Source organism: Panthera onca, chromosome B2 (assembly GCF_046562875.1).
Source record: "Panthera onca isolate mPanOnc1 chromosome B2, mPanOnc1 haplotype 2, whole genome shotgun sequence".
Taxonomy (NCBI): Eukaryota; Metazoa; Chordata; class Mammalia; order Carnivora; family Felidae; genus Panthera; species Panthera onca.
This window is the reverse complement of record NC_138343.1, coordinates 100,282,560-100,303,648: the sequence shown is the minus strand read 5'-3', so window position 1 is coordinate 100,303,648 and position 21,089 is coordinate 100,282,560. Positions and strand designations below refer to the sequence as shown.

The 21,089-nt window shown below is 40.9% G+C and overlaps 1 protein-coding gene across 10 annotated transcripts in view; it reads left to right on the top strand.

Moving 5' to 3' along the window:
• The window catches only part of FYN (FYN proto-oncogene, Src family tyrosine kinase), a 214,832-nt gene that overhangs the window by 42,516 nt on the left and 151,227 nt on the right, over positions 1–21,089 (top strand). The window contains exon 3 of one of the 10 annotated variants that reach the window (XM_078447231.2): positions 1,460–1,553. The exons of 8 other annotated variants lie outside the window; for them this stretch is intronic. The gene's annotated coding sequence lies outside the window, so the exon portion shown is untranslated. Of the gene's footprint in view, positions 1–1,459; positions 1,554–15,395; positions 15,712–21,089 lie in introns of those variants that run through there. One more of the 10 variants, XM_060616413.3, reaches the window with a different exon arrangement.

The following is a 21,089-nucleotide window of genomic DNA, read 5'->3' as shown; positions in this document are numbered from 1 at the left end:
AATTTTCATTCTTCCAAATCTAGATTTTAGTGAGGATAACTTCTTTTGTTGGCATTCCTAGGAAACTGAAAGTGGAGCATAAACCATTCACAGCACATGTTCTCTGGAGCTTCAGAAGTGTGGCTCTTTTTAACTTGTTATTTTTGGGTCACCCTTCATTAATAGCATTCATCAGATTTATTTGACTCTAGGGCTAAGAGCTCAGTGATGGTGGCATTTTCAAAATATTTTAATCACAGGTTTTAAAAAAAATTTTTTTTAACGTTTATTCATTTTTGAGAGACAAGAGAGAAACAGAGCGTGAGTGGGGGAGGGGCAGAAAGAGAGGGAGGCACAGAATCCAAAGCTGGCTCCAGGCTCTGAGCTGTCGGCACAAGATCCCAACACGGGACTTGAGCTCACGAACCACAAGAGCATGACCTGAGCCGAAGTTGGATGCTTAACCGACTGAGCCACCCAGATGCCCCTTTAATCACAGTTTTTATCATCTGTTGATTGGCATTGTCTATCCGAAACGTTCAGTGGTGACCATACATATTTAGGAAGGCAGCATGGTATACTCAAAATAACACCATGCTTTGCCCCCCAAACTAGAGAGAACCTCCATGTTCCACAGTTTGAGGTTTCATTATGTAAACTATGACATGTCTACCCATGGAATATAATATATTAATGAAAATGATTAGAAAATTTGTCAAATAAGTTAGATGGCTACCTTGTTAAGTAGAAAAAAGCAGGATACCAAATTGTGGAATATGATGATCACAGTTCTGCAAAGCACAATGCATGTGTGGGAAGTGCCTTCAAAAATTATACCAAAATGCTAACATTGTATTTGGTTATGGGATCATGGGGATTTTTGTCTCAGTGTTTGTTAATATGTTTATATTACTTTTATAATAAAATTAATTAAAAGGATGGACTTAAGAGAGATCAATCGGAGGGTACCTGGGTGGCTCAGTCAGTTAAGTATCCAACTCTTGGTTTCAGCTCAGGTCATGATCTCACCGTTTGTGAAGCTCCACATCAGGCTCTGTGCTGACAGCATGGAGCCTGCTTGGGAATCTCTTTCTTTCTCTCTGCCCCTCCCCTGCTTGCTTTCACTCTCTCTTCTCTCAAAATAAATAAATGTACTTAAAATAATTTAAAAAAAGAGAGAGATCAATCTGGATTCAAATTGCCACTCTGCCATTAACTGGTTGTTTGACCTTGGGCAATCTACTTAACTAGCTTCCTCAGGAGCTAAAGAGGTTATATCTACCCCCACCCCCTACAGTTTCTGCTAGTCAAATGAGGTAATATTCCCAAGCAGGCCCCAGCCCTGTCCCCAGTGCAAGTAGCTGGTGTGGTGGTTCCTACCCTCTCAGCTTCCCCTTCTCTGGTGAAATAAGCTTTGCCCAGTACACACCCAAGAGCCATGAGTGATGCTCTTTTATTATCTCATTTCTATTTTGTCCAGTTGGGGCCTCATTCTGATGTCAGTAAACACTTCTGACCTCTTGGAACTTCTGTTTTAGCAGTGACAACTGATGGTTATTTTAGAGAAGTGATTGGTGAGTAAGAATGCTTGGCCTTACGTGACAGGAGGGGAAATTTGAAGAACTGGACTTCCTGAAAGTTCTAGAATTTCAGCTGTTCAAATATATATATTTGATTGACAGAAATAATGCTTGCTAATTTGAGGACATCCTTATTTTTTTCCTTTTAATGTTTATTTGTTTTTGAGACAGAGACAGAGCATGAGCAGGGCAGGGGCAGAGAGAGAGGGAGACACAGAATCTGAAGCAGGCTCCAGGCTCTGAGCTGTCAGCACAGAGCCCGACGTGGGGCTCAAACTTGTCCGCTACGGGATCATGACCTGAGCCGAAGTCAGATGCTCAGCTGACCGAGCCACCCAGGCACTCCGAGGACATCCTTATTAACATCCCTTGGTTAGCAAAGAGGGAACACATTATAGGCTTGCTCACAGGCTGGTGATTTTCCTGACTGCTGAGTTCTTCTAAGAGAAAAATACAAAAAATATATAAGAGAAGATTTAGCAGGATCCCCAGGGGCTATCTGTGAGCCCTAAGATGTTACCTGAGCTTTATGATGATATGAGATGATCATGTTCAGCAGTTGGTTTAAACAGGGTCAGAGATGCTCGATAGGATCCTAGTTTTTAACTTATTTCAGTGTAAGTTTATTCAGATAGGAAGAGGAAAGCTCATTTCTTTTCTTTCTTTATTTTATTTTATTTTATTTTATTTTTAAGTAATCCTTACACCCAAAGTGAGGCTCGAACTTACAACCCCAAGATCAAGAGTCACATGCTCTACCAACTGAGGCAGACAGTTGCCCTGAAAACTCATTTCTTTTTCTTTTCTTTTCTTTTTTTTTTAAACTCATTTCTTAATAGTAATAGCTAGCTACAGATTGGCCAGGTACTGGAAAATGTCATCTTGCCCTGGTTTAGGGTACACTCTTAGCAAAGGTCCAAAAAAGATGCTCGTATTCACGTGGGCCCAAGTCATGCCATCTACTTGGACCAGTACTCAGATTATCTGAGATCTCCTCTAGACTCTTCGACTTACAGTCTATAGACAGGAATACATTCCTGACCTACTCAAGGCTAGAATCCAGGACTGTGCCCTCCCAATTCATGTCCTGTTTGGAATAGCAGACTCTATGTCTGCCTCCAGCTGGCTTTGTACTAGTCGCTGGACATGCTGAGCCTGACTTTTGTTATAAGAGGAGAGGTTTAATCTGTAAGTCCAAAAATTCATTAATTCCTTTGGGTGTTTCTTTTCTTTCTTCTTCATCTTTTTTTTTTTTTTTTTTTTTTTTTTTTTTTAACGTGTCAGCATCTTGAGAGGTACAAGTAATTGAACTATAGGAAATCAACTATAAATTCTTGTTCCTTCAAGTTTGAGGCTCTGAATCTAAGCCCTCTGTTTTCTGTGGATGGCTTGGTGGGATCAAGATCTTTCTGGTAAGGCCACAGCTTCCCATGGTGCAGTCTTCATGGCTCTACAAAGGTCAAAAATGGCATGAAGCAAACTGGAACACAGTGGCAGGAGTTTCCTTGCCTGTGAAACAAGCCATTGTAGTCCTTTAAGAAGGAGAATAGAGAAAGAACAAGAAATGAAAGGCACACAGACTGGATGGGAAGAAGTAAAGTTCTCTTTACTTATAGTGACATGACTGTTTACATAGACAAATCCTAAGGAATGTATAAAACCACTTCTAGAAAGAACAAATAAGTGAACTTAGTAAAGTTATAGGATACAAGGTCAATATACACAGATCAATTATTATTATTACTATTAATATTATTTTCAGAGAAAGCACGAGAGGGGCAGAGAGAGAGAGAAAGAATATCTTAAGCAGGCTCCATGCATAGTGTGGAGGCCAATGCAGGGCTCCATCCCACGGCCCTGAGATAATAACCTGAGCTGAAATCAAGAGTCTGACGTTCATCAACCAACCAAGCCACCCAGGCACCCCAATCAATTGTGTTTCTATATATTAGCAGCTAATAGGTGGAAAATGAAGCCAAAGAAACAATTCTATGTATAATGGTAACAGAAAAACTTAAAACAACTTAGAGATAAATTTAACAAAACTGTCAGTTGGTGCTATCTCTGAGGGTACTTAAGGGTAATGGGTGCTAACAGTCCCTGAAGGTTCCCCAGGGAGTGGATATTGTTTTTGTAGCTCTTATCATTTCTCAAGGGAAAAAGCTGTATCAACTTGGATAATTGTTGTCTGGCATCATCAAGATGTGGATTGTAATGTATTCAGTAAGCTGTACAGCACTCTTAGGACCATTTCATAATTTATCTGATAGCAAGCATATCTCCCTTGCACTTTGGGTGTAGAGTGGTCCTGAGTGATTAACGGGGCCGGATTAAATCTCAGGCATAAGATGTTCGCTCAGAAAGTTGTGATTTTTCTTTTTTCTTTGTTCTTCTCTCTAGGGTGTGATGAGGCATTTAATCCATCAGACAGCAGGAGGATCTATGTAATGAATTTTTACATGCCCCGGTCATTTTAATGTAATCGTCCTTGTTTTAAAAGGCTTCATTAAGTCTATTGTTAGGATTGTAAAACTACCTAAGACAGACAAGAGGGCTTTTCCCATTTTCAGAATTCAACAGTTTTTTAATTGCACTGCTTTAGGTGAATGGTAATTAAATGGGTTGGGAGAATGTGCAATATTTATTTATAGTAACAGGCATGTCATGTATTTATACTCATTATTGCACAGTGTTCTTGATAACATCCTTTTGGGGGGAAAAGGGGTCATGACTGTTAAAAGTAGTTCTAATAACTGTTTTTTGGCAGGGCTTTGAATCTAGCTGTGAATATTAAAGATCCAGGTACTTTCGTATTAAAATACTATGTACACAGTAAGCCTTTTGCAAGGAATGCACTTGCAAAATTCTAAATGTACTTTTAGCATTGCCAATTTAAAATATTTAAGTTACATATATTTGCCAGTGTTAATGGTCTTTAGAGTGTTATAACGTACCTTAATTTTGATAAGATGATAGGAGAGCGACTATTCCTTGGTTCTTTTTTTTTATTATTATTTTGTTTATTTTTTAGTTTTTTGAGAGAGAGAGAGACAGAGCGTGAGCAGAGGAGGGGCAGAGAGAGAGGGAGACAACAGAATCCAAAGCAGGCTCCAGGCTCTGAGCCGTCAGCACAGAACCTGACGCGGGGATCAAACCCATGAACCCTGAGATCATGACCTGAGCCAAAGTCAGACGCTTAATCAAATGAGCCACTCAGGTGCCCCATATTCCTTAAGTTTTGTAATACATACAGTTTTAACACTTTATTCTTAATGTGCTCTGACATGGCAGATTTGTCAAGCAGGTAGGAGAGAAATTTTCCGTATGATATTGAGGATCTTAAGACCATTTAACCTACTGATTAGGGGCCTTTTAGAGCAGATTAAAGCTAGGGAAATCCTCCATCAAGAAAAGTGTGTGCACACATACACACAAACAGAGATACAGTGTGATACTTCGGGAGGTCTGTGGACTTCCTGGGCACCTCTTCATGGACCCAGAGAGATGAATCCTTGATCTAAAGCAGATTGAATAAATAGCCCCTTCTGTTTTGCACATCCCCCATGTCTAGTCTCGCCCCTGCCCATGTCTGCAAATTCATTTTCACTGTTACCTTTTCTTCAAAGGACATTTTTACTCACGTCTTCATTACCAGTTCAGTCTAAACGTGACAGAAGCAGAGAGCCCTTTTCCAGCTCACCTGGTAATTTCTTCAGTTATTACAGCTGGTCATCGGCTTCTCCCTCTGCCCTGTCTCCCCAAGAGCTGGAAGAAGCATGCTGTCTTACTCCGCACGGCTAATATATTGATAAACTTTGGTCACACATGTTCTTCCCGCCGAGCCACCACTTTCATTCCTTCTGGCATGTATCAACACTGCCCTTGGGCAAGCCTCAAACACCTGTCCTTTAAACTGCCCCGGCCTCCTCTCCCCTGCACTCCCTCCATCCTGCCACTCATTTGGGACTCCATCTTCCCTCACACAGGCACACTTTTACTTGCCCCCTTGGGTACCCCAAAGGTACTCTGTCATGACACACAGGAAATCAAAACCCACCAGCTCCTTCACTATGGGGGCCTGCTCTCCTACTCCCACATCCCCCCCCCCCCCCCCCCCCCGCCCCAGAGACTGATGCTTTCCCTGGGCCCCTTGCCTGTCCGTATCCAGCCACTTTTCTCCCACCTTCCCGCACCGCCAACGTTCTGCCTTTCCAAGAGGGTGCCTGGGACAGGTTATCATCTGCTGACCTGCAGTGGTTGGGCATCTCACATTTTCTGGGAATAGTCACTGAACCCGGCAGGAAGGTGGGTCCCCAGGTCTGCACAGCCTTACTTCTGTGAAAGTCTTTACTTCTGTTCAGTTAGCAACTTTTCCCCACCATCTGCTTAGCTCAGTTGAGTCAGTACTGCACTAAAGATACTTTGTTTTTTTTGTTTTTTTTTTTTTTTTTAATATATGAAATTTACTGTCAAATTGGTTTCCATACAACACCCAGTGCTCATCCCAAAAGGTGCCCTCCTCAATACCCATCACCCACCCTGCCCTCCCTCCCACCCTGCCCTCCCTCCCACCCCCCATCAACCCTCAGTTTGTTCTCAGTTTTTAACAGTCTCTTATGCTTTGGCTCTCTCCCACTCTAACCTCTTTTTTTTTTTTTTTTTTTTTTTTTTTTTTCCCTTCCCCTCCCCCATGGGTTTCTGTTATGTTTCTCAGGATCCACATAAGAGTGAAACCATATGGTATCTGTCTTTCTCTGTATGGCTTATTTCACTTAGCATCACACTCTCCAGTTCCATCCATGTTGCTACAAAAGGCCATATTTCATTTTTTCTCATTGCCACGTAGTATTCCATTGTGTATATAAACCACAATTTCTTTATCCATTCATCAGTTGATGGACATTTAGGCTCTTTCCATAATTTGGCTATTGTTGAGAGTGCCGCTATAAACATTGGGGTACAGGTGCCCCTATGCATCAGTACTCCTGTATCCCTTGGATAAATTCCTAGCAGTGCTATTGCTGGGTCATAGGGTAGGTCTATTTTTAATTTTCTGAGGAACCTCCACACTGCTTTCCAGAGCGGCTGCACCAATTTGCATTCCCACCAACAGTGCAAGAGGGTTCCTGTTTCTCCACATCCTCTCCAGCATCTATAGTCTCCTGATTTCTTCATTTTGGCCACTCTGACTGGCGTGAGGTGGTATCTGAGTGTGGTTTTGATTTGTATTTCCCTGATAAGGAGCGACGTTGAACATCTTTTCATGTGCCTGTTGGCCATCCGGATGTCTTCTTTAGAGAAGTGTCTATTCATGTTTTCTGCCCATTTCTTCACTGGGTTATTTGTTTTTCGGGTGTGGAGTTTGATGAGCTCTTTATAGATTTTGGATACTAGCCTGCACTAAAGATACTTTGGAAACACCTTTTTTAAAAAAAACACTGGAGCAAGGCACTAGGAGAATAATATGAGAGAAATAAATCCATGGCATCCCCCACATGTGCCGTCTCATCTTCTCGTACTGGTCTGCAGGCCAGCAGCCCCATCTGGCTCACCAGGGAGCACAGACAGTGGCCTGCTCATCTTTGTATCCTAGCATGGAGCGAGGCGAGGGCAGGCTTAAGTGTCTGGTGGAGGAGGCGTGCAGGTGCCGTGGTGACGTCTCTGTCAGTATTTCATAGAATCATAGCTGGAAGTGCCCTCTGAGATGATCTCCCACCACCTCATTTGACAGCTGGGCAAGCTGAGAGTCAGGGAGGTTAAGTGACCTGTCCAAGGTCAGACAGCAATAAAATCAGCTTTTGAACCTATGTTTTCTGACTCCCAGACTCTTTATTTGCTATACTACAAATGCTCAATCCACCATTCTTCCTTTTTCCCTTCTCTTTCATCTCTATGCTCATAGTGCCTGTTTGGTGCCTGTAGATATTATTCTTAGCTCTTCACGTTGCCATAAGTTGTCTGTTACACTTTAATAAGCATAAATACTTAGTAGTTATCTCAGGGGGCACCTGGGTGGCTCAGTTGGTTAAGCATCTGACTACAGCTCAGGTCATGATCTCACAGTTGGTGGGTTCAAGCCCTGCATCGGGCTCTGTGCTGACAGCTCAGAGCCTGGAGCTCGCTTCAGATTTTGTGTCCCCTGCTCTTGTGTGCGCTCGCTCTCTCTCTCACAAAGATAAATAATAAACATTAAAATAAATTTTTTTAAATAATAAGTAATTGTCTTACATTTTGAATAGTACTTTGGTACTTTTCAAGTTCTTTCACTAGATTTCACCACAAAGCACTAAGATAGGTTGAGCCAGTATTATTCTCATACATCAGAGGAGATAAAAGTAGTGACTTGTTTGAGACCAAGGCCATGTGGCTAATAAGTGACAGGGTTGAACATAGAGTCTGGTGCTCCTCAATCAGAGGATGATGGCAACTTAAAGCTGTGTTGAAAATCTGGCTTCAGGCTCTGGAATCCTGCCTTCCTTGATGTAAATATTAAAAAAAAAAAAAAAAAAGTAGGATTTCCTATTTTTTAACAGTTTCCAGTTTAGTAGCTCATTTCCTAAAGTCTGTTCTGAAGCACACTGGTCCCATGAGATGCTCAGCAAAAACTGGGTTGCGAGGCCAGATAAGCTGGGCAAAGCTGTCTGCTATATGCCCTTCTTGGGGATTCCCCATGCAAAATAGCATTTAAGGTTCTGATCAGTCCTACTGCAAAGATGGCTGTTGCATGTATTTTTTTTTTTTAATTCAGTAAAATACACGTGACATGAAATTTACCATCTTGACCATTTTCATCGTACAGTTTAGTAATTTAAGTATATTTACTTTGTTGCTCAACTAGTCTCCAGAACTCTTTTCATCTTAGCAAAGGTGAAACTCTACACCCCTGAAATAACACTCCGTTCTCCCCTCCCCGAATCCCTGGCAAACACTATTCCATTTTCTATCTCTATGAATTTGACTACTCTGGATATCTCCTATAAATGGAACCATATAGTATTGTCTTCTTATGACTGGCTTATTTCACTTAGCATCATGTTGTCAAGACTCATCCATGATGTAGCATGTGTGAGAATTTCCTTCCTTTTTAAGGCTGAGTAACATTCCATTGTATGTACATCCCGCATTTGTTTCTCCATCCAGCCCAAGTTGGCACTTGAGTTGCTTCCATCCTCTGGCTGCTGGGAATAACGCTGCTATAAACACGGGTATGCAAATATGTCTTCAGGAATTTACTTTTAGTTCTTTAGGACATATACCCAGAATTGGAACTGCTGGATCGTGTGGTAATTCTGTTTTTAGTTTCTTTGTGCAACCACCATTGTTTAACATATTTTTCTGCCCAGGTTTCACAGATTCATTTGATCGCAGAATTCTTTTTCCGCTTTTACCTTTAGATCATCCCACAGAACACAGGCCTCTCGGAAGACCCTGAGAAGTCCTGAGTCTAGGCCTGTTTCTACAAGCCCAAGGTGCCAGCAAACATCAGGATGCTGGCCGGGCATTTCAGCCGCAAAGTTCCCAGCCCACGGGCGAGGTCAGCCGTGTGGTCCCAGGGGCTGCTGAAGCAGAGGAAGCTCATAGGACAGACCACAGACTGTAGTAGCAGGTGTTCCTCTGCCTGGACCTGGTGCTGTAAGCTTGGCGCAGGTGAAGAGGCTGCTGTAGTGCTGGTGTCACTTAGGCAGCACTGGCTAGGCAGGTACCTTTGCTCAACAAGGGAGTAAAGAAGAGCCAGCCCCCTGCTTACATGCAGGAAGGGACCTAGGGAGAGCAGTGTGGGAATGCAGAATCCCGTGTTGCCCTCATTCCTCAAAGGAATGCCACCTGGTCAAAGCCATTTATAAATGGACTCCCCCACAGGACTTGTTGTGTTGACTCAATCTAATTGGTCCTTAATGTGATTCCTAAATAATTGCGGGGTAGCTATAAGTTCTATAATTGTGTGGGTAGGTAAAAATTCCAACAGAGTTCATCTGCTTTCCACAGATGGAAAGGGGTATGAGGGGCAAAGGCAGTAAAGTGAAGAAAGAAGAAAATTCCCAACCCCCAAAGCTGCTGTGTACCTCAGATGTCCTTGTGGTTGGCCTTTCTCCAGCACAAGCTCAGGAAGCCCTAGCCCTGGGTGACCTGAAGGAGATACTACAGGATCAAACACCCGAAATGCCCAGTGTTGTTTCTCTATACGCTGGTTTAAAATTTGGCATGTACCTGAATGGTTTTAGGGGCACCAGAAAGAGAACAAGCTGGGAGATTACTGTAGCTGTTGTAGCTTTGTCAAGCTGTTTGTGATATTGATAAGGATGGGGACATGGAGAGAATAATATAAAATCACACAGTGGATATGTAGTTCCAAAGACCTTGAACCATCCAGCAGTAAGGCCATAGGGTAGCCAACCTCTTAGCACCATTGTCCGAGAGCAGATAATGATACCTGACCCTGTGGGTTGAGAATTTCATAAGCTCTCTGAGATCCTTAGATGAAAGCAGCTACTGATGCACAAATTATTATCATTATATGAGACTTTATGTTCCGTAAATAAATACTGTAGCTTATTCTCTGACTCTTTTGCTTTAAACAAGTTCAGTTTGGCCTTGCTCATTGGCCAGCTTCCAGCCACGCTGCTTCCCCAGGATCACAGTTCCATGTGGAGGTGCTGAGGCCGAGTTGAAGGAGCACTGATGACAATGTATGACCTGGGGCAATCCACTTCCCCTCACGGGGCCTTAGTTTTCTCATCCTTCGTTTCTCATTGCTGCCGGCCCTCTTCTAAGGCGCCTTCCAGCTCTGTAGATTTGTGATTTCATCAAAGATTAAACAAAAGAATTCAGCTTCAAATTATAAATGTTTATCAAGTGCCTTTTATGAGCTAGGCACTGTTGTAGGTACTTGAGATAAATCGCTGAACACGGCAGCTTATTCCAGTTGGGGGCAAGGAAATGAGACAATAAGCAGTAAACGTTAATGCGTAGTAAATTATATAGTTGTTGGAAGGTGCTATGCTCTGTCCAAGAACAAAATAGTCTGGTTAAGAGGGATGGAGAATGCAGGCAGGAGTGCCAATTTTAAAAATGTAGCAAAGAGGAACTTTTCCATTATGAGAGTTGTTAGAAAGTCAAGTACATCATTGTACTCTCCCTTGGAGATTTTAGGAAAAGAAAACTCTCCTTATTTTTTTAGATTCAGTGATATTCTTGTTTGGATGTAGCAGGATTAACCAGATGATCCTTTTGAAGGCTTTCTTTTTCAGTGATTAGTTGTTTGTGCAGGGACAGCTGCAGAATTTGTGTGTGTGTGTGTGTGTGTGTGTGTGTGTGTGCATATGCACACACATACAGATAATGTGTTTACACACACACACACACACGTACTTTTGTTCAAGGAGTACACCAAGTCTGAGTTGGGAGGACCCAGCTGTTGGCATTTCTCCCAGCAAACTTTTAAAGGTCAACTGTTGGGCCATAATAATATAGCCCTCCCACCCTGCCATTTTACAAGGGAAGAACTGAAACACAGAAATGCTAATGACTCACCAGAATCAGAATGAATCGGGGATGGGTAATGGGACCTGGCTCCAGCCCTCTGACCATCAGTCACCAGCCTCCCAGCGCCTCCCTACATTCCTTTTACAATGAGGCAGGCGGTGGTTGTTTTTACTTCCCCTTCCCTGTTGCTTATGAACCACTTCCACTTCCAAGTCTGGATAATTAAATAATAATAAAACTAATATAGTACTTACTCTAACCCTTATGCATCCAGAGCTACATGATCCCGCCTCAGGATGATGTTAGAGTGCAACAAATACAGTTCAGCGGTGACCATTTCAAACAGCAAATTCTTTACTTGTGTTTGTCAGTGCAATGGTGGGGATATAGCGTCTACAGCAATGCTTCAAATCCCTTGTTCTCCCACCAGATTTCCTCATGCCCTACGGCGCTGACCAACTTATTACTGACTTTTCCTAACCATGACCCACTTCCTTTTCCCCCTTCCTTCCTCATTCTGCATCATAAAATACCCCAAAAGAGGCCAGGATCAAGACTTTCCCAGAAGGGTGGTCAAGGGGAGGAACCAGGAAGGCAAAGCCAGGATTCACATTAGCGGCTGGCAGAGGAGAGCCTGAAAGCATGCAGGCTTTCTGTTCTCCTCACACCACTGTTTACTGCTGTGCTAGTCATCCTCCTATATTGCCTCATACAATTTTTTTTTTAAGTTTATTTATTTAGAGAGAGTGCAAGCGTTGAGGGGTGGGGCGGGGAGCAGAGAGAGGGGGAGAGAGAGAATCCCAAGCAGGCTCCAAGCTGTCAGGGTGGAGCCTGATGCGGGGCTCAAACTCACGTACCTTGAGATCATGACCTGAGCCATGAAACCAAGAGCCAGACACTTAACCTTAACCGACTGAGCCACCCAGGCACCCCTACCTCATATAATTTAATCCTCACAGAAATCCTACGTGACAGGTATTGATATCTTCATTTTGCTGATGAAAAGCTGAAACCTGAGAAGTCGAATAACTTGCCCGGTATGCTATGTAGAGAATGCTAGGATTTGAGCCCAGTTCTGTCTGATTATAAAAATCGTGCTCTTTGTCTATATGGTGCTGCCTCTAATCTAAATCCTAGAGGCTTCATGTTATTTCAGTTGCAGATTTGTTTGGGTGCGAAGCACAATTATAAAACTAAGTCTTTGGTGTTTGTTTGAGGCAGTTAAATCTGTTTTCAGCAAAGATCTTGAAAGCGTAGTAGCTAAATGGAGAAGTGGATGTTCCCCCAAAGCCTTGTGGAGTGGAATCTTTGTCTTGCTTGGACACAGAATGGTCTGGGCCTCTTTGCTCACAGCCCAGAGCGATCCCAGTAAGTTGCCTGGACCCCTGGTCCTACGCATCAAAGGCCATAGTTTCCTGACTCAGCCTTTTAGCAGGTCTTACAACCTACAGAGTGCTAATGTTGGGCCTGGCAGTCTAAGGAAATGCCTGCAGTGCACAGAGATGGGGAGCTGGAAGGAGCTTTCAAAAATCCAGGAAATTGTAGGCAGTTCCTTTGTCACAAGTATAAAATAAAGGTATTTTCCGACAAACATGCTGGTTTAGCCTGTGAATTTGTGAACTTGATACAAATAAGAACCTTAGGGGTCAGGGTACACAAGAATGCATTTTGTGGCCGCCTTATTTGGGCAGGCAGGGGAAAGGGCCCTAAATGGAAGAAGAGACAGGAGACCAGAGAAACAAAATAGCTAAATGTAAACAAATACAAATACAAAATAATGAGAGCAGGTAAGGCAAAATAGAGGAGACGGAGTGAACTGGGAAAGGCACGCTAGAGCAAAACTGTGTATAAGCTGAAGACAAAGGACACTAGACAGAGAAATGTACTGTAGATGGAAAGACAAAGACATGGAGACACGGGCAAGAATGTCACCCAGTGTTAATAGGATGCTAAATGGAGGGGTGGTGGTGGTGGTGAGGCTTTCCCCTAAGTTTCAGTCAAAAGTTAAGCCTAGTATACAGAGGGCTTTCACATGAGTTCTCTTTCCACATGCCTGCGGCTGTATTTGTCGGGTCAGGAGAAAATCATTTGAAAGTAGAGCGCTAATATTTATCATCTTCCAAATTGCCTCTTAATAAACTAGGAGAACCAGAGCAAAGTGAGATGAGCTTAAAATAGATTCTATGGCAGTGACCCAGCCAATGATGTTATCACAGATGAGTCATTACCAAATAGATTCTTCACATCTTGCAATAGATGCTTTTCAATTTGCAAAAGTTTGCAATGAAGATTTTTTTCAAAGACCGTCTACTCATGTAAGTATCAACTGTTGATACCTTTCTTTTGTGGAGATGCTGTGCCTTTCTATTTTCGCAGTGAAAAATGCTTTTTGACTTCAGAATGTTCTGTATCCATAGTTGGTGACTTTATGTACTCCTTGCTTCCACTTCCTGAGGCAAAGCGATATGATGAACTGATTAAAAATAACATTCTAATGAAATTATTGGGTGTGTTGTTGTAATATAAGTCAGCTGCAAATGGGAAGTTCTTTCCTGAGGAAATTTGATAAACTGAAAGTCAACTTGAGTGTTTATATATTTTCTGGGAGAATTTTGGGTCCTTCCTAATGTTTTCCTTTCAGAAATTACCAGTTGATTTGTGCTTCCCACCCAAACACATATTTTACCACTGGTAATAGTTAGCTGAGGGCTGTTATGTTAGCATGATACAAGAATTTGGATTAAACGTTTACCAGTAGAGTATGTGAGTGTATAGACTCTTAAAGGAAAGCAAGGTGAACACTTTTTTGTTCAAATATTGAATGTTTAAAAAATGAGAGGATGGTTTTTATGTATCAGGTCTTTGCTCTGAGCCTGGCAACATGTGAAATGCTCTCATTCTTTAAAAAAAAAAAAAAGAGACTAAGAACAGAATTTTTACTTGACGTTTTCTCTTCAATGCCAATCTTGAAAGGGTCAAATGCTGGAGGTGGCCCACAAGTATTTTTTGGTACCGGTTTGGCAACACGGAAGAGACGGGGCAGCTTGCTCCCAGTTCACTTTATTCCTGCGTGTTTCCTGTCCTGTGGCATTTGATTTACAGCTGCTGTTCACCCCCATCTTCACACCCCACCTTTACCCCGCTGCAGTCTTATTTCCACTACTGCTGTGCCATCAAAACAGCCATATTCCAAGTTAGAGACTCCTCCTCCTTTGTAGCTTGTCCTTTCTGGCGTCCTTGTCCTCCTTCACTTCTGTTATGCAGTCTCATGATTTGGTTGACCAGCCCTCTCTCTCAACACTGTCCTCCAGTGGCTTCTATGACTCTACCCTTTTCTGGATTTCCTTCTATGGGTAGCTCATCTCAGCTTGCTTTGCTGGCTGCTCCTGTGCTATCTGCTTTAATCATTTATTTCCTTAGCTGTCAAGTATTACAGGAATGTATAGATTGCTTGAAAATTCATGTGTAAAGTAAAAAGTATGTAAATAGTCTTTTTTTTTTTTCTTTTTTCTTTTTTACCATGTTCCTTTCTACTCATCCCAGAGATAACCATGATTAACCTCTGGATGGGTCATTTTCCTTACCCTTTCCTTGTAATCTGGTTTGTTTGTTGTCGTTCAACATAAATAGGATTATCTTATACATACTGCTTTTTGATTTGGAGATGACCCCAGTCAGTATAAATAGATCTCTATCATACCCTTTTTATGATTTGCCAAATTTTAATTATGGGTGTTTCCAAGCAAAGCCTACTGAATAATTATAGTAGTTAACATGCGGTTGTCTTTATGATTGTGTATCTGTTTTCCCTAAGACTTTGAGATTGGAGAGACAGTGTCTTTTCATATTCCCTTGTCTATCAAAGCACCTGTTGATAAATATTCAGTGAGTGAATGAACGTTGGTATTTTTTGCCTATTCAGTTAGGTCATTCTAATTTATATTATATATACTAGTATAGTTTAAGTTCAAATTAAAATATCTTAAGCTCTGTGATAAAAATATTAGTGTATTATAAGGTACAGTTAATCTATTTCTCAGGTCATTTCCTAACAGTAGTATTATTAATTTTGCTTTCCTCACTAAAATCACCCTACTGAGCAAAAGAGAATTCTGTACACCACTTGTTATATTTGGAAGAAGTATTGATAACTGGTTGTGTTTGTTTTGTGTATTTTAAGTATGTATGTTGGCGTCTTTACAAGGCAGATAGTATTTTGTGCGCAATTCATTCTTCATAAAAGAATCATTTATCTTTAAAGAGAACATAAATACATAATGGTTGTATAAACAGAATTGACTTAATACAACATCTCTTCAGTAGGAAAATAGTTGAGGTTTATGAAGTGAGCCTTGTCAGATACAATTTGAGCTCTTTTGCTGATGGTGTTCATTCAGTATCATGCTGCTGTTAATAGCCCTGATTTAAGGAGAAACCAATGAAAACATCTATCATCTGATCACCATGGGATGTCATCCAAGCTTGTGTCATGGTCACATAATGTTCGTGGGTTTGTGGGGTGAAGAAAATAACACTTGGGTGTTTGGAATTTATTCTGAAGCTGTTTTTGTCAGTGGTAGATGAATTTCTTGCTCCTGAGTTGAAATGAGGCTTTTAAATACTCTCAGTAACTCTCTCATCACTGGACCCACTGGAGGAGACACCAAGGGTGAGTGTATAGGAATACTACTCTGATATTTGTATATTTTAAAAAGTGAGGGAGGTGGGACTAATCTGTCATCAGTAGTGAGCTGTTGGTCACTAACGTCCATATTAAGACATGAACCCTACTTGTGCTAATTTGGGAAGTAAGCAAACACAAATTAGAAAATAAAGAGGCAGGGAAATGGAAACTACATAAAGATCTCTGCAATGCACGTGTCTGTTAAACTAATTAAAATTCTGCCCAAGGGGTTACTGGAATGGCTAAAACTCCATTTAATCTGGGTCAAGGTCTTGGGGAAGGTGGTTCAAGTGCTGCATTTTTAAAGAAAGATTTTTAGACGAAAGGATATATTCGATTTCCAGGGACTGTCATAAAACAGCAATCACGATCCAGTTGGAGATTTAAAGTGAGTCCAGATTATAGAAGGATTTAAATACTGGAATAAGAGTTTGAACAAGAGTTTCTGTTCAACAGGGAACAGAAATGAAATAAAATGATTATGCCCATACTGATATCTTGTATTTGTAAATCATACTATGGCTTGTAGACTCCTTTTAGGAATGTTATTTTATTAAATCTGTATTAAATCTTGATGAATTGCAAGCCTTTTAGAAGGTTGAATCTCTAGGGTTGGTGGTGGCAGGCTGCCTGAATGTAGGGGATGAGATCAGGGAAACGAGACAACACTGAGAGGATGTCTGCCTCTGACCAAAGCGAGCAAATAGAGCTTGTTTGGGAGAGAAGATGATCAAGCATAGCTAACACTGGTGGGGAGAGCCACTGACAGTGTTAAACTCTTGAGAACAGGGAAGGTTAACTTGCTGCTGAACTTTACAAGAAAGATTTTTATAGCCTGGTGACCTTGAGAGCCAGAATCCTGGGAGTGGGGCTAGGGAAGAATATAGGCACAGAGGGAGCTGATGGACTAAGGGTAAAAACAGGAGAAAGAAGTAACTGGAAGGGAAAAGTGAGTGTCAAATGATACTTGTAAATCAGGGAGCTGTCACAATGCTACAATCTAGAGAAACAGCAGCATGACAGCATGAAATCATGTTTTGTATTGTTTATTTGCAGTTTGTTGAGTTTTATATCCCTCAGCAAGTAGCTGTGGTTCAGATGCTGACAGCTCTGGGTAGACGAGGCCCATGACAGCAGCATCAGAGAAAACTAGTCAGCGGCAACAGCCAGGTGAAAGATCAAGTACCTGTCACCATGATGGAGCCTGGTTCCCAAGGTAGGCCATGATCTGGGCTCCTTTCTCAGGAGACTCCAGGCATTGAACAGCACAGGCTCCCCAGGCTGTCCATGCACCTTGCAAATGAGTGGTTCTGGCATCCAACAGGCATGATTACAAACTATCACCGCCGCTGAACGTGTACTCAGAGCTCATGCCATTAGGCTTTGTCTTCATATACAGTGGTGCCTTTTTAAAAAAGCGGATTTGCAATAATTAAATCCATGGTCCACTTGATCAGATCATGCCAGTCACCCTCATGCGTGAGGTTTCGAATGCTTTTCATGTTGAGTGTCTGCTGTTGCTGTACCCAGCAGCCACCTGGATTGAGAGTGTACCCAGGAACTGCAAGGAGGAAGCAGTAGATGTATGTCACCTTCCAGCGTTCTGTCTCTGTTCTCTCCACCCTCCATCTTGCTCTTACTCTGGGCATGGTTATTTGGGAGGAGATACTACAAGACCAAAATATGTAGCTTATTCTAGACTTGGTGAACCCGTGCATTGGCATGGCATGTTTCATCAGCAGATTTCTGTACTTTCAGATAAATGGCATCCAGAGGAGGCAGCTTATCAGTCATCAGCTCATGTGCTCTGTCTGCCATTCTCACAGTTGGCTGGTTCTTCAGGGCACATGTGCGTAGATGCAGTGTTTGTTGGCCCTGACTCCTGCTTTCAGAGGCTGGCCAGAATTGCAGCCGGGCACTGTTGTAACCAGACAGTGCCCCAGTGGAGGAATCACGTTGCTCTTGTTTGAATCCAAAGAGAGACACTTTGTCATTTGTTTATCAGGAATGCTTGTATTTTCTCTTGGACTGAAAAAAAAAAATTTACCAGAAGCCATTAGTTATTAATACAAACTGCCCACTTTTAAACTCAATCCAGCATTCAAGAAAAGCAGTGTTTCTTTGCCAAATAACTTGGAGGTCTTTGTATGTAGAGCTGACAGATGGAGTCCATTGATGGTGAATACATTTGGATGCACACAGAGCCGCAGAGAGCACCCTTGGGCTATGAGGACGGCCAGAAAGTTAACAAGGGTAGGTTCAGAAGGGTTGTGGACAGAGTAAGTCAAAATAGTGAAATATCGTGCATTGAGATTTTCTCTTCAGTGTAATGGTTACCAGGACATCCACTGCAACTGTTTTAAAACAGATGCGCCTTGTGTTCATTCTGCTTCAGGCATGTTTCAGCAGTAAGTTGCAGAAAAGAACTTCTAGCATAGCAATATTCGAGAAATCAAGGGAAAAGTAATTGTCTTAAATTATATCCTCTGAACGTTATCTGTTAGTAGCGTTATCCTCCTCCATAGCTTGAGTGGTTGGGATAAAAATTCAAAGAATAGAGCTGTCCTCAACCACATAGGAAATATGTACATATTTATTATTATTATTAAAAGATTTATTTAAAAGAAATCCAAATGATACAGAAAGGTATAAAGAAAAAAATGAAACATTCACAAATCCTACCGATAGTGTCATTACGGACATACATACACAGGCGGGCATACATATGCTTTTATCTAAATGGGATATTACTGTATAGGCTAGTCTGTAATCTGTTTTGGTCACTTAACAAAATGCTGTGGACTCCTTTCTATGTTGAATGTAGCTTGACATCATAAAATTCGCTTGTATAGTTGTATCCTACTAATTTATTCATTCACAGATAATTTATTTTTACGCCTCCATGCAGCAGACACTGCTAAATTCTGGGGATAAGCAGCAAACTCCCCTGTCAAAGAGTATTTAGATTATTACTGGTTTTTCTGTTATAAGCAGTACTGCATTGAACAGCCATTACTGCAACATACACCTTTGTTTACTTAACTTTTCTCCTTAGAGTAAGTCCCTACAAGGAGCATTGGCTGGCAGTGGGTTCCCACATTTTGAAGTTTGATCCGTATTTATTGCCTAAACATTCTCTACTAAAGGTTTACAATGGTGTGAGTTTTTCAATACTCTTAATGATAATACTTCTCATTGGTTATTATCTTTGTCAGTATTATAGGTGAAAAATGATGCTGCACTGTTTTACCTTCTATTTCTTTGATTTCTAGTATGCTTGGGATTGGAGTTTTAGCCACCAAGAAATCATGGGCTCCATAAGATGGTCTATGGAGTTCTATGTTCTGAGTCCTAACTTTATGACTCCTAAAAAGGGAAGTCCCTTCTTTTTTTACTTTCTTCAGGGTCAGGTTAGAATCAGTGAAGAGGTTGTCTATTTTAGATAATAGAATCCTCACTTGAAAGGATATTGGATAATATAACTGATCAAAACCCAGTTCATTGGTTTTAGATCATATAAGATTTCGTTAATTTCCTTGTATTTTCAAATTGATGCCATACTTTTAAATAGCAACAAAAAAAAAAATCACAGAGGCTAAATTTAAGGAGTACCTAATAAAAATCTTAAACATAAATGCCTGGAAGTGTATTGTCTCCATTTCACCCTTCACTTGGCTATGTAACACTTAAATTTACTTTTAAGTTTGTTTGTTTGTTTGTTTGTTTGTTTGTTTGTTTGTTTTCTGGCCACAAATGAAATTCAGTTGTAACAGAATGATGAGACAGGCATGTCTGAATTCCAGTCAACACCCCTCCAGTGTTGGTTGCCTGGGTTTCCACTTTCACATCTGCAGAGATAATAGTAATACCTCGTGAAGATGTGAGAACTCTGTGAGATAACAGAAAGCATCTTGGATACTGCCTGGCCTCTAAAAGTGCTCAATGAATATTACATTTATTATTGTAGGAAATGTTTGCAAAAGTTAGAAACACTCAGAAAAGGATCTAATTCCTTTACTGAAATTCCACCAGTCAGAGATGACCAGTGTTTCTGGTTTGGGGGTGTATTTAATTCCAGTATTTTTTTTTCTCTAGATACCTGTTTTACAAAAGTGGGACCGTATTAAAATTGTACAGGATTTTGAATTTCAGCAAATGTGTGTACTTAATTTTTCAACAATGGGAGGGGGTGGTTAGCAAGATTGATTTTTTTTTTCTTTCTTGTGCTTTAATTGGGAATTTTTGTGTGTTGCTATTTATTTGTAATAGATTTTTTATTAGAGTGAAGATTAAGTGTAATTGAAAGACATTTTGGACAATTAAAACTACAAACATTGCAATTCCTCCTAATTCATCATTCAGATTTGTTTCTTGTTTTACAATCAAAAATAATGTGGCAGTTTTCTCTGTTATTTCTGAAGATGTTTAAACAGTTTACAGACTGTAGGAGGCCAAAGCTGTAGCCTGTCTACACTGCTTCCGCTCCCATGAGAACAGTGAAGCAATCTTGCACTGACCAAATGTGGACTGAATCTTTCTCAGCTCTCTGTGTCTCATCCCATGTGACTGAGCTGGATTTCACGAGATAGTTGTTTTACTACAGTGTCAAAATTAAATTTTTGTTACCACATATTTTTAAGGTCTTCACATTCCTTTGAAGCCAGTTCTTCAAAGAAGCCTCGTTGTGAATCTTTTTTAAAACACACACACACACACACACACACACACACACACACACACAGATGCAAAACTGTGAACTCACCAGTTTATCTGCCTTGCATGTTGAGATTGTCCAGGAATTACATTTCATAAATTTTCTGTATGTAGGGAACTCAAATACTCTGTACTCATGCTTCTGTGGTCTGCAGTCAAGTCCTGGCTTCAATTTCTGCCCCGTAGGATTTCCATGTGAATTCATTTTAGGTGAAAAATCATCTTAATTTTACTGCTAGTAAATTAAGTAAAAATGCTAGTACAAGTATGGGATTGTTTCAAAGGCTTAAACCAAATAGATGTTTTAAAAATATTTTATTTAGGATTACTCCTTGAAATATTCTTGCCACTGTGTGAAATTCATAACTTAGGTATATGTTTTCTTAATTCTACACATAGTATACATTTTATGTACTGTATGTATACAAATTTTTGCATAAACCTTTTTCTGTCTCCAGTTCCTAATTATTTCCAACCTTTCGGCAGAAGAGAAGATCAAAATTTACCTGTGTTAAATTCACAGCTCTAGTAATATCTTTATCCTTCCAGGAAATTCCAAAAGCTTGCAGAAAAGATCTTTTCATGCTTCAGGCTTTACTTTGTTCTGGTTTTGGTGAGAATCTGGGACCTTGTCAGTGTAATGCAGCTTT